The sequence below is a fragment of the Coenobita brevimanus genome, chromosome 74, assembly GCF_032717465.1.
Source record: "Coenobita brevimanus isolate Jiangsu-jjx chromosome 74, ASM3271746v2, whole genome shotgun sequence".
In the NCBI taxonomy this organism is placed as follows: domain Eukaryota; kingdom Metazoa; phylum Arthropoda; class Malacostraca; order Decapoda; family Coenobitidae; genus Coenobita; species Coenobita brevimanus.
Window position 1 is genome coordinate 25,334,023 of NC_137027.1, and position 13,490 is coordinate 25,347,512.

General features: G+C 41.8%; 1 non-coding gene across 1 annotated transcript; it reads left to right on the top strand.

Moving 5' to 3' along the window:
- Positions 1 to 6,176: 6,176 nt before the first annotated feature.
- LOC145407937 (5S ribosomal RNA) lies at positions 6,177 to 6,295 on the top strand. Its single transcript, XR_013898841.1, has one exon. It is a non-coding gene; the product is annotated as a 5S ribosomal RNA (ribosomal RNA).
- The last annotated feature ends 7,195 nt before the right edge of the window (positions 6,296 to 13,490 follow it).

The window sequence follows — 13,490 nt, forward strand, 5'->3', positions numbered from 1 at the left end:
AAACTAACAATAATGCGTGTGTGGAAAAAATGACCGGCTCAGTATATTCTTGTCCGACTGCAATTTCGGCTGAAAGTTTTAGAATGCCGTGTGATTTATTACCATGCTAAAAACTGACGATAAGCTGTGTAATTTCAGTCATTCATGTTACTAAAATTCCGTAGGAAACAGGATGTACTTTAACCCGTCACATCCCGAGCACTTTCGCACCTCCGACACCCCCCAGTCTCGAGCATTTTTGGAAAAAATTTTTTTTGGCTAAAACCTCCGCTTTTGGTGAGAAACATCGAAAATTCATAGAGAAATCGCTCACCTGAGGTTTAAAATACTCGATACAGGTAGGAGTACCTCCTTACCTTGCAGGGTTTTCTATCAGGCTGGCTGCAAAGAAAACGAGTTCTATGGGAAGATAACTATTCCACACCACTCATAAACGGTATTTATTTATTTATTTGGTACGAATTTATATGTAGTACGAGAGTATATTGGTTTTCAAACAGTAATATAGGCATTATAAGCATTGTTTCACTCACTAACGCATCACCATTCCTGACCTTCTTTTGCCACATTACCTGATCATCATTTCTGACTTTCTTCCTCTAATGCTATGTAAACTTTTTCCTCCACATTGTCATCGATTGGGGAATCACTCTGGCCCTGAATGTCTTTATTGGCCAGGTCACTGGTGACAGGTGAATTGCCGAGACAATGGGAGGGGGAGGTTATGCGGTGTAAGGCATTGTACCTGATTGGCATCTTGTAGAGGAATAGAGGAAGGTGTCCCATGTACACGTACGAAAAATCACTCATGAAAATTGAAAATTGTGCAAATTAGGGACCTTGCAATTGCACGACGTATCAGTACTTCGTCGGGACTGGCAAATGGAAAATGTTGCAACGTACCCATACGTCGACGGGATGGGGCGGGTTAAATCTGTGCAAGTGTGTGTGTGTGTGTGTGTGTGTGTGTGTGTGTGTGTGTGCGTGTGTGTGTGTGTGCTTGTGCGCACGTGCACATCCATAATAACCCTACACCCATGCTGCCTGGAGGGACTGTAATCAACACAAATTTCACCATTTACATTCTAAAATGAAGTTAACCATGCAGGACGAGTAGACTGTAGCACCAGTCGAGCAGGGCAGTACCCCCAAGGTGGATGTAAAGTTGATTACAGGGAAAGTTGGAGCTCCCGTTTCATGAGCCCTTGGGACTAGGTCCCGACCATCCCCCTTTGCTGAACTTTTTCAGTGCCTCAGTAACACAGAGAGTAGGCTAGCTTGCTCTCCAATACAAGTTTCTCTAACAATCAACACCAAACTACATGCACAGTACACACTACACTTCCTTTTCAAAAAAAAAAAAATGGTGTCGCACAATATAGCCTCGGAGTCCCCATGGGGGGGACCATAAATGCTCCCACCTTCTGCTCCTCTCCCGGTGACGACTCAAGATGCCTGGAACCACTGTCTGACTCTCTTCTTCTTCATTTCTGCAACATTCGTGGCCTTTCCTCTAACTTTTGCTCTGTTGAAAACCAACTCTCCTTCTCTAAACCTCACCTTCTTTGTCTAACTGAGACTCAGCCGTCTGAGGCAACTGACAGCAGACCCTTTTCTGTATCCTCCTACTGTACTTCCTCTGTACTCATTTCAAAGCCAAAGGTGGCTGTTGTGTATACATACACAGCAACTTATCTTGCTCTCTTGTTCCTGAACTCGATTCTTCTGAATTCACTACACTCTGGCTTTGGCTTTCATGTCATTCTCTGACTAAATATATCTGCGCTATTTACTTATCTCCTAATTCTACTGACTATCAAAAATTCTTTGACTCTCTTACTTCTACAATGGACCACATTCTATCCATTTCTCATTTCTCTGAAATCTCCATTCTGGAAGATTTCAATGTTCACCGCCACCTTTGGCTCTCCTCTCCTTTCACTGTTCCACCTGGTGAACAAGCCTACACCTTTTCTATCCTTAATGACCTACAGCAGCTTGTATAGCACCCTACTCGTATCCCTGACTGTCTTGGAGAGAGCTCCAACATACTTGATCTCTTCCTTACATCTAATCCTTCTGCTTACACTGTTAACCTTTTCTCTCCGTTGGGCTCCTCCGATCACAACCCTATCACCTTAATCTGTCCTATCGCTCCAGTACAGCCTGCGGACCTTCCAAAGAAATGTTGTCTGTGTCACTTTGAAGCTGCGTATTGGGAGCCTCTCAGGCAGTACTTCTTTGATTTTCCCTGGAATGATTATTGCTTCCATGGGCGGGAGCCATCTGGATGTGCCTTGCGCATTACGGAGGTTATTCTCTCGGGCATAGAAACATACATTCCTTTCTTATATCCTTTGGCTAATGCACGAAAGCCTTGGTTTAATCACGCTTGTTCTAAGGCTGTCCACAACAAGTAGAGGGCCTATAAAAGGTACCGGAGCGAACCCACCCTTGAATCACATCTTTTATACGTTTCTTCCCAGAATCGTGCTAAGTCTGTTCTTCGCACTGCTAAAAATAATTTCATCCGTACTAAATGCTCTCAACTCTATAACTAGAATTTTTCCTGCTCCTTCTGGCACCTTGCCAATACCTTTTCTAACAACTTTAACTCATCATCCTTCCCTCCTCTTTTCTACTCAGATGGCTCTGTAGCTATTTCTTCTACTGATAAAGCAGATCCCTTCGCTCAGACTTTCTCCTCCAATTCCACCTTAGACGATTCCGGTGCTGTTCCTCCATCACTTCCCCCCTCTGACTTCCTCATGGCTGACATTAAAATTTCTTCAGCTGATGTATTTTCTGCCATCACAGGCCTCAGTACTAATAAGGCATATGGGCTTGATGGAGTCCCTCCTGTTGTTCTCATGAACTGTGCATCTGTGCTTACACCCTGCCTAGGCAAACTCTTTCGCCTTTGTCTATCAACTTGTACCTTTCCTTCTTGCTGGAAGTTTGCTCTCATTCAGCCAGTCCCAGAGAAGGGTGACCATTCCCAACCCTCTAACTATCGTCTAATTGCTTTAACATCCTATATCTCAAAAGTTTTCGAGTCTGTTCTTAATAGAAAAATTTTAAAGCATCTTTCCTATCACAACCTTCTTTCTGATCGTCAGAATGGGTTCCGTCAGGGACGCTCCACAGGCGATCTTCTCACCTACCTTTCATACTCCTGGTCATCCTCCTTTCGGGACTTTGGCGAAAGTTTTGTCATTGCACTTGACATCTCAAAGGCTTTCGATCGAGTTTGGCATAAATCTTTAATTTCCAAACTGCCCTCTTACGGTTTCTATCCTTCTATATGTGCCTTCATCTCTAGCTTCCTTTCTGGTCGTTCTATAGCCGCTGTTGTAGACGGCCATCGTTCTTCTCCTAGATCTATAAACAGTGGTGTTCCTCAGGGCTCTGTCCTATCACCAACTCTCTTCCTTTCATTCATCAATGACCTTCTAAGCTGTACATCTAACCCTATCCACTCATACGCTGATGACTCCATCCTTCACTTTTCCATTCGATTCCCGCAAGGTCCATCTCAGCAGTTACTTCAACAAAAAAGGGATGAGGTTATGGGACACCTAATGTCTAACTGGGGTAATAATAATCTGGTTGTTTTTAATGCATCAAAGACTCAGTTTTTGCACTTATCAACCCGACAAAATCTTCCACAGGTATACTACCTACTAATGTTTAATAATATTCAGCTTAATTCTTCATCATCCTTGAACATGCTTGAGGTTTCATTTACTCGGGACATATCTTGGAGAGGTCATATTACATCTCTTGTAAAATCTGCTTCCAAGAGATTAGGTGTGCTAAGCCAACTCCGTTCCGTCTTCACCCTTCCACAATTGTTGACTGTATACAGGGGTTCTATCCGCCCCTGCTTAGAGTACAACTCTTATGTGTGGGGAGGGTCCCCACAAACAGCTCTTCTCAATAGGGTGGAGTCAAAGGCTTTTCGCCTCATTAACTCTCCTCCTCTTACTGGCTTCTTTCAACCTCTGTCTCTTCGCCACACTGACGAATCTTTATCTCTTTTCTATCGCTACTTCAATGGTCACTGCTCCTCTGAACTGTCTGCATCCATTCCTCCACCTCTACGACGGGCGCGTAGCACCCGTCTAGCAGCAAACTCTCATTCCTTTTCTGTCCAACTCTCTAATGCAAGAGTTAACTGTTACTCCCAGTCCTTCATTTATGCAACAGGTCAACTCTGGAACTGTCTCCCTCTGTTTGTATTTCCTGCTTCCTAAGATCTCCAGTCTTTCAAACGCAGTGTGTCCAGGCATCTCAAAATGATGGGATCTTGAATTTGGCTCTCTCTTGCATTTTGTTTTTCTCCTGGAGGGAACAGTTTTGCGGGCTCGTTGCCTTTGGTTCCTTCTTCCTCACATTAAAAAAAAAAAAAAAAGAGTTGGAGCTGATTAAACGACTCTTTCACTACACTCATTTGGGTCAACAGAACAACAGTGACATAAAAAGACGGCTTTTAATAGAGGTATGACCCTGTCCGTGTGATGATGCTTTTCTTTACTGTCTATCCATCTAACTATCTATATGTATCTATCTGTATATCGACCAATCCATCTATATATCTACCCCTCTATCTACTTATCTATGCATTCACCAATCTACTCATCTATCTACATTAAATCACGCAGTTTTACCCAAGCAATAATTACTGATAAGGAAAATTTCATGCACACCCAGGCTCTTCAACATCCTTTATATTAATAGTTCTTCAAAAGCTTCATAAAATCATGGAACGATGAAGGGTGAAAACATATTTGTCAATCGCGTTTTGGGTACGAAGGCGCCTTGTGTACGTTGATCGTGACAGACATACACGTGGTGTGTGTGTGTGTGTGTGTGTGTGTGTGTGTGTGTGTGTGTGTGTGTGTGTGTGTGTGTGTGTGTGTGTGTGTGTGTGTGTGCTTTCAAGTGAAGAGCAGGGAGGCAAAGTTAATTGCAATTACAGTTATAACAATGCATTTCTGACCTGCATATTTTGGTTATTTCAGCTCTTAATAGAGGAAGAAAAGGGAACACCAGAGGGATAAGTACTTTAAAATGATCCATGAAAAATGAAATAGTTCTGTACTCCAGCTGGCAGTAATTTTAATCTAGCTTATTTCCACATGAGTTGCATATACAGGTTTTCCCTTGACTTCCGGTGCCATGGATGCTCTTGGTTATTTCCTTAGGCAAAATCCAGATTTTATTTATGTGAGGGAAATTCAAGGTTGCAAAAGTTAAGCAAGGCAGTTTTCAACCCCCGACCACCATAATATCCTTCAGTCGGAGAAAATTGTCCTCTAGTAATCTATGTAATCTAAATGTGTGTGTATTAAGATTAAAGGGTTTTAGAGAACTGGTTACATGATTATTACAGTGTGATATTTTATGCACTCTGTTGTTTTAAAGCAACCTTGAAGTAAACATCTATCTCACTGAAGCATAAGTTAAGTTTAATTATTTACTACACTAAACCACCATTTAGTGTTCACTCATTAATGTAAACAGAATTCATGGCTAGGTTAAACTTCTGTATCATCTTACCATTCAAATTTTTTGAACCACAAACTAAAGAAATAAATTTTCGTTCTCAGTATTATCCTGAGTGGTTGTAAAATTCATAACACTTCTATCTGTCTATCTATATCTATATACCTAGGCTGCTTCCCCCAAGGAAATGTTCTAAATGTTCTATTAATCCTAATTAGTAATGAAATTGTTACAGGCATTATTTTTTTAAATCCGGAAGCATAATGAGAAACCTACATATACATTTTCTCTCTCTCTCTCTGAGGAAAACCGAATAAAAAATAGTAATCCCCTAAATAAACTTGTATTCTAAGTAAACCATTGTGCAGTAACGTCTAAAACATTTTTCTTCATCAGACATAAACTTTATTGCCCTTTTCCCCCTAAAGGAACACCAGATTTCTAGCAATTCTAAGTCTCTTTAAAAACCTTAAGCTTCTATGTGCTCTCTAACCTTAAATCAGCCATGTAATACCATCCAAGAACTGAACATTTTAATTTCAAGCACTATAATTTCATTTTCAATTTCCCCCTCAGATAAAACCAGACTCCGTTGTTGTAATATTCTAAATATTCTAATATTTAAAATTTTAGTATTCGAAACCGGCCATGGAATTATAACTATGCATGCCAACGGCTATACCACGTTGAGTACACCGCTTCCCGTCCGATCAGCGAAGTTAAGCAACGTTGGGTCTGGTTAGTACTTGGATGGGTGACCGCCTGGGAACACCAGATGCTGTTGGCATCCCTACGTGTCAAGTGGGGTTGGTGGAGGATTAGTGCCCCTCCCTGTAAAACAATTAACGCTAAGCCCTTGGCCACCCCGTGTGGGATACATGGCGTCTGGCAATGAATGAATGATGAATTTTTCTTTTTCGCACAAAATAAGAAAGCTACATTAACTTTTCTTTCCCCTCGGAGAAAAAAAATGGAATTCATGGCTATTATTTTGCAACACAAGACAAGGGAAATTATTTAGGTTAATTATTTTGTCACCATTTCTTCCCTTCCCCCTCCCACCCTTCCTCAGAGCTGTGAAATAAACGACAACCAGGCAGTAAGTTAGTTGTCCCTCCCTACCCCTCAGAGACCCCCAGAAACACCCCCCTCTCCCTACCCGCACAGACACCATCCCCCCGAACTCCCTACATAAGCACCTCCTCTCCCTTTCCTTCCTCCCCCCTCTCCCAGGATCCTCCGATAGCCTCCCCCTTCATTTACCCTCCCCCTTTCAAACTTCACACCCTTCCAACTCTTCCCCTCCCCTGTTCCTCTCTCCCTTCCATCTTTCCCTCCACCAAGTCTTCCCCTCCCCTTTACTCATTCCCTCTCTCCTAGGACCACCAGGCAGCCTCTTCTTCCTTCTCCATCTCCCCACCACCACCCCCTCCCCCCTTCCCCCCCCTCCCTCAAGAGTCCCTCACCTCGCCCCTCGGAGACTATTACTCACCGAGGAAGGGGTGGAGGAGGAGGATGGAGGAAAAGAAATATAAGAGGAGGAGGAGCAGGAGAGGAATGGAGGAAAAAGAGAGGAGTAGTGAGAGGAAGAGGGAAAAAAAGGAGGATGGATGGAAGGCTTAAAAGAGAGAAAGGAGAGAAATGGAAATATAAGAGAAGACATTGCAAAAAGAGAAAGAAGAAGGGTTTAGGAAAAGAACATTAGGAAGAAGGAAGGAGAGGGATTGAGGATAAGAAAAAGAGAAGGAAGAAGAGGATAAGGAAGGAGGGCTTAAGAAGAATGATATGATAAAAAAAGATAAATGGGTTAAAAATAAATATGGGTTAAAGGAAGGGATAAAGGATAAAACTAGAGAGAGGAAACGGTAAAAAAAGGTGGAGGAGATCAGGAGGGAAGAAAGTAGAATCAAAGGCAAGAGAGAAAAAAGAAAGCAGGTTACGAAAATGTACGAAGGAAGAGACGATGGAAGAGGAAGAAGATAGGAAGAGGAAAAATGGACGAGGAAGTTGATAGAGAGAGAGAGAGAAAGAGAGAGAGGGAGAATGGTAAGATAAAGTAGACAGGGCAGGGTGGAGAAGAAAGAGAAATGGGAAAGAGAAGGGAGCAACGATTATGGGAGAAGAAAATACTGAGGAAAAAAGGTGAACAAGATACAGGATGAAGAAAAGCTTGTGGTAAGAGACAGAAGAAAATGGAGAAAGCAAGAAGATAATATTAAGACGATGGAGGGAGACAGAAAGTAGGGAAAAAATATAGTGTACTTAAGAGAAGAGGGATAGAACCAGAAATGTAAATGACAGAGAGAGTAGGTGAAACAGAGGAATGAGTGGCAAGCATCACAGAAAAAATATTCTGAAAATCTACTGTACAGTATACTGATATAAAACACACACGACAGAAAAAAAAAAAAAAAAAAAACATTGTAAAAGAAAAGCATGAGAAAGATTGCAGACGGAAAAACAATGAAAGTTAAGAACGAGAGAAATGATATGCAAAAGAAGGAAGGCTAAAGTAAGCATGGAAAAATGTTGCAGACAAGACGGAAGCAGAATAATACACGGAGCAGCTTACAGCAGAAATAAAGTTAAGCAAGCAAGAGAGAGCGAGAAAAGATTTACCTGCTTTAAATCTGCATACATTACGTTGGAAATAGCCATTAAAACGCTGTACCTAACAGCCTTTTTGCTGTACGAGAGAAAGGAGTTACACGTACAGTATAATTTTTGCACTGAATGATGTCTTTTATAACGCCGTCAGTGCCATGACGATTTTATTTCTATCATTCCCAGACGATTTTCTTCAGCTCAGTAGACATTTATCTAACTGGACCGGTTTGGTATAGCATTTGGTAATCTTTTGAATCTGAAGATGTAATTTTTGGCTTATTTTTCCTACGTCAAGATGATTTTTACGTTTTTGCCATTTTCACTTTTTTTTTTTTTAACTTTGAAAAACTATTTGCAGTTGCGGGGCTAGAAACATTTTCCATAAGCCCCTTCAGAACCTAAAGTATATCCCTAACCAAATAAAAGTATGAAGGTAGCAAGAGTAATATTAAAACCATGTCATCCAACTGGATCTAATACGGTATATCATTTCTTATTTTGTCCCATGAGGAAAAGGAGTTAAATTATCAGCATAATTTCTGTGTTAAGATTTGCCTTCCAATCCATCGAATCGAGTGACAAAAAAAAAAAAAAATCCTTACTATTCCCAGACGATTTCATTCAGCCCAGGAGAGACCTTTCGGTACTAGATGGGTTGACGAAGGCCACGTCTAATCCCTCGAGTTCCAAAAGTCTCTCCTGAGCTGAATAAAATCGTCTAGTGGTAACAGTAACACATTACAAAATATACAAAATACGTCAGTGGAGCGAAGTAGTTAAACCCTGAAATGCGATGATGTCATTTTTTTTTTAATTCATTTTTATCTCTACACATTTTTTTCAGCCAGGGGTGAAGGGGTTGGGTACACTATTTCTGAAGCCTAGAGTGTAATTAAATGCACCATTTATTATTATTATTATTATTATTATTATCATCATTTCTCTATTGTGAGTGTCCGAAGGTGAAAAAAAAAAAAAAAAACGTTCTGCAAAAGCAAGACGAAAAATGGCGTCACTGTACTGAAGAGGTTAGAAAGAATGCTATTCCTCAGGCGTATACCATCATCACCATCACCATCACCATCACCGTCACTATCACCATCACCATCACCATCACCATCACCATCGCCATCACCATCGCCATCACCATCTTCATCAGCACCACCACCATCATCATCATCATCCATACCTCTCTTCCCACTAAAAAAAAAAAAAAAAAAAAAAAAAAAAAAAAAATGGAATGCAACACACACTGGAAAAATTCTTTCAAAATTAATGTCCCTGTACTTCAAGAAGCTTTTGTGAAGACGCATACTTAAAAGTCTTTCCTATATAGACGTGACTTGTTTGTGGAGAAAGTTGGTGGGTGTGTAAGATTAATGGGAGAATCAAGAAAGAGAGAAAGAGGCATGAAGGGAAGCGAAATGAGAGATGGTGGAAAAAAAAAAAGTAGAGAAAAATGAGGGAGGACACAAGAAAGACAAAGAGGAAAGTGGGACAGAGAAACAGGAGAGAAGAATAACTATAGAGAAAGTAGACAGAAGGGAGATAAAATGGAGACTTTTTTGACAGGAGATACAACAGGTAAAGAACTATGACAGAATATGGAACGAAAAGGTAAGAGAGAAATATGTAAACAAATAAGACAAGACAAAGATGTGAAGAAATAAAACATGGATCTAGAGGTAAAGAAAGTAAATAGGAAAAATGGACAGCCTTACAGGAGGAGAAGAAAGAGACGTAAACAGAAAGGTGAAAAATGAGAGAGAAAGAGGTAGAGTGACACACGGAGAGAGGAAGACATGACAACTGGAGTCTTATAGGAAGAAATGGGTGAGGTAAAGAAAAATGGTGAAATGGAGATATGGGAAAAAGGTGAAGACTGAAACATGGGGGGGTAGAGAGAGAGAGAGAGAGAGAGAGAGAGAGAGAGACAGAGACAGAGACAGAGAAAGACAGAGACAGACAGAGACAGACAGACAGACAAAGACAGACAGACAGACAGACAGAGAGAAAGGGAGGTAAGAAAAACTGGAGGCCTTAAAGGAGAACGTCTAGGTAAAGAGATATTGCAAAATAATAATAAAAAAAGCATAAAAAGATGTTTAGTGGAGAAATATCTAGAGAAGGGAAGGAAAGTGTATGCTGCCTTCATGGACTTGGAGAAAGCTCATGACAAAATAGATAGGCAAGGTATGTGGAAGGTATTAAGAATATATGGAGTGGAGGGGAAATTGTTGAGTGCTGTGAAGAGTACTCGTATGTACGAGGGAGCTAGGGTTACGGTGCGAGTGGATGGTGAGCTGAGTGAGTTCTTTGATCTCACTGTGGGACTGAAACAGCGTTGTGTGATGTCTCCATGGCTGTTTAATATATACATGGATGGGGTTGTAAAGGAGGTGCAGGGTAGGAGAGTGGATGTGGGGGTGGCTCTAATGAATGAGGGTGAGATTTGGAAGCTTCCGGTGTTGCTGTTTGCTGATGATACAGTACTGTTGAGTGAAGATGAATGGGAGTTGCAAGGTTTGGTGAATGAATTTGGGACAGTGTGTAGGAGGAGGAATCTGAAAGTTAATGTAAACAAAAGTAAAGTTATGGTGTTTGAGAGGAATGAAGTCACAGAGTGTGCAGTGAGGTTGGATGGTGAGGATATGGAGAATGTGAGTGCATTCAAGTACTTGGGTAGTGTGATGAGTAAGGATGGAACTTTGGGTGATGAAGTGCGTGAAAGGGTACAGCAGGGAAGGAAGGTTGTTGGTACACTGAAGCCAGTGATGAGAAATAGGGAGGTGAGTATGGAAGTTAAGAAGTCACTGCATGATGGTATTGTGATCCCTACTCTGTCGTATGGAAGGGAGGCATGGACCTTGCAAGAGGGGAACAAGTCAAGAGTGAGAGCAGTGGAAATGAGTTACTTGAGAGGAGCATGTGGAGGGACGTGGAGGGACAGGTTGACGAATGAAGAACTGAAGGAACGCTGTGGGGTGGATGTGGATGTGGTTGAAAAGATTAGGAGAAATACACTGAGGTGGTTTGGACATGTGAAGAGAATGAAGAATGAAAGACTGACTAAGAGGGTGTATGTAGGTGAGGTGGAGGGAGGGAGAGGGAGAGGTAGACCGAGGATGAGGTGGAGGGATGGAGTTGAGAGGTATATGAGGGAGAGGGAGGGGGGTGTTGGGGGGAGGGAAGTCAAATGGTGGGTGACAGAGCGACTTGGAGGCGTTTTGTCTGCGGCCACCCTTTGCGGGATTAGGTCGTCGGGCTATAGATAGATAGATAGATAGATAAAAATAACATACCGAAAAGTAGAAGAAAGAGATATTAAATGGAAGTGAGAGAAATAAAGCTAAAAAAGGAGATGGACAAAATAAAAACGTGATGCCTTTAAGAGGATATAGAGAAGAGAGAGAAAAAGATAGAATTAAGGAAAAGGGAAAGGTAAAAAGGAGAGACTGAAAGCAATGATGAGGAAAATAGAAATAATAGAGGGATTTTTAAATGAGGCGAGGGGAGAAAGAAGAGTTAAAGAGGAAGGTGGCATTATGTGTGAGGGGAGAGAGAGATTAAGTATGTGAACTGGAAATGGAAGTAAGAGAGAGAGAGAGAGAGAGAGAGAGAGAGGAAAATGGTAGGCAACACCGCTGAAGACAACGATGAATATTTACGAAGCATGTCAGGACGCGGAAAACGACGGAGATTCTCTCTCTCTCTCTCTCTCTCTCTCTCTCTCTCTCTCTCTCTCGCAGCTTATATTTTTTTGTCCAGAATATTTACATCCTCGCCTCTGTGACTGGCCCTCCTTTCTCTTGCTGTCTTAGGCGCTGTCTGCTTCATTTGCTTCCAGGCGACACTATTTTTTTTCTCTCTCTTTTTTTTCCCTTCTCTTTCTTACACACATCCTCTTCGTCTCACTTACACCGGACTCGCTCACTCTCTCTCTCTCTCTCTCTCTCTCTCTCTCTCTCTCTCTCTCTCTCTCTCTCTCGGTGTCTGCTTCTGTTGTTTCTGTCGTTCTGTGTCTGAGTCGTCTCTGCCTAAGTGTCTACCTCTGCCTCCTCTTAACGCTTGCTCGTTAGTCTGCTTGTCTCTCTCTACCCAGTTTCAAAGATCTTTGTCTAAATTAATTAATTAACTTCTGTCTATATTATCGCCCATTAATATAAACTTGGTCCTTCCTCCTCCTCCTCCTCCTCTTCCTCTTCCTCCTCCTCCTCCCCCTCCTCCCCCCCCTTTCTCACTCTCTCTCTCTCTCTCTCTCTCTCTCTGAAGAGCGTAGGGTGTCAGGTCGACAGTGTATATGGGAAAAGTTGGTACAAGACCGTGAGGGAATTGAGAAGGGTCCTGTCTCTTTCACACTCCCTCCCCCCCCCTCCCTCCCTCTCTCTCTCTAGCTCACTTTCCGTATTTTCTCTCATCTCTTTCTCAACTTACTCTTGTCCTTTACGTTCCCCTTCACGACTGGTAAGGAGTGAAGGAGTGAGGAGGGGAGAGACTGAGCCACTTTAAGTACCAGAAAGGTCATAGCTAGACTCCACTACCTCCATCCCTTAAATCCTTCCATTTGAGGTGAATAAAATCGTCTGCTACAGCCGGCACGTTTTCATCTAACGGAACTGTGCCAATCTCTGAAAAATAATACGTGGTTGCGTGAAATTCAATGAACCATAGAGTCGGAATATTTTTCGTTGACCACTAGATTTTTTTATCCTCAAAATTTCTCATACTTGGACATGAACTGAGCTGAATGGGATTAGTGATCTTTGTCAGGTAAAAGTAAACATACTATAGCAACTGGTAGGTAGTGAATAAGTAGTAGTTATGGCTCCAGGTTCATTTGAGACGTGAACCCTGTGGACTGCAGGCTGAAGTTCCCCTGCTCCTGTAGCCCACCATCATCTTGCGTGACGTGGAAGGACTTAAGGAATCTTTACATAACCGGACATTGGAACAGCATTAGTCATATCGATGCCACCACACGAAGGCGTCCCTCTCTTGTATCAGCAACGAGTATAAAATATCAACTTCGTCAATGGGGAGAAAGTGCTAAAAATATTTCCCCGATTTACCTCAAACAACGCAGCCATTCTTGGGTAATATTGGCTCAATTATCTCAAGAGGGGTAGTTTATGCAGGGTATTTTTGTTGGTGGTAAAGAGGTTATTGAGAGAGAGAGAGAGAGAGAGAGAGAGAGACTGTATAGTTATGTACTTTATTTTTACTGGAATAATGTTACCCCTGCCCTTTCTGCTGCAATAACAAAAAAAAAGTAACAGCCTCACTCACAAATAAAATTACTCTACCACAATTTCTACCACAACTACAACAACCTACCACAAACACCACAGCAGTAAAAGGTACCCGGCTTTCCCTTT